We start from the raw sequence: 939 nt of genomic DNA on the forward strand, positions 1-939 counted from the left end.
GGACGTTTTGTTGTTTCAGCTACTGTTGCACAGGGCACTAAACTTTTCTTATTTCATAAATAAACCAAATGACAGGCATCGTAAATCTGTTACAGCGTCTACACACGGTTCATTGAAGTTTTTATTTAAAATGGGGAAAAAAGAACCTTTATTTACTTTAACCGAGAATAGCTGGAACAACCAAAAACATTTGAACATTTCCAGCCTTTCTGTAATTACAAGGGGTACCTCAGAAATGTAGTGTTGTACTTTCATGAAATTACGAGAAAGTAAAACATAAAATACTGGTAAAAAATTAAAGCAGCAGACACTGAGATATTGTGATAAGTAGTCCCTAGTGGGGGTCCAGCTAAACATCCAAATATGATACTTTGTAACATTTCCGAGGCTTGATAAATGGCCACATCTTTCAAACCGCACACCTTCAGTTTGTGACAGTCATGGCTTATAGCTAGGGGAAAATTACAGTCAAGGGAATTTAAGAAGAGATGTTCAAAGAGAGGGACAAAGATGCAGAATGTTACAGTTACACCAGTCAATGAGTAATGGTTTATATCTTAACATTACAGTCTCCATGACCAAGCTGAGAACACTGTCTCCCCCCTCTCTCCCCTGCCCCCACTGGACTATAACTCCCACACAGACACTCAAATCCAGCACAAGACACTTGTTATCTACGCTGCTATGGACAATTTGCAATAAATGGACATTTGATAGACAATCTTGCACCAAAGATATTGATATTGAAGTGACTGTTATTTATTGATTGTTGTGGTTTTTTATCTTAATATGTGCATATGTGTAAATGAATCTGTTGATTGTGTATAGGATATACATATTTTATACATATTTGTATGCCTATTTGTATACTGTATAATGTTACATTCGGGATGGCTGGAAACGTCATTTTGATCTCTCTGTCTGTAAACACAAACTGAG

The sequence above is a fragment of the Notothenia rossii genome (genome assembly GCF_949606895.1).
Source record: "Notothenia rossii genome assembly, chromosome: 7".
NCBI classification, from domain to species: Eukaryota; Metazoa; Chordata; class Actinopteri; order Perciformes; family Nototheniidae; genus Notothenia; species Notothenia rossii.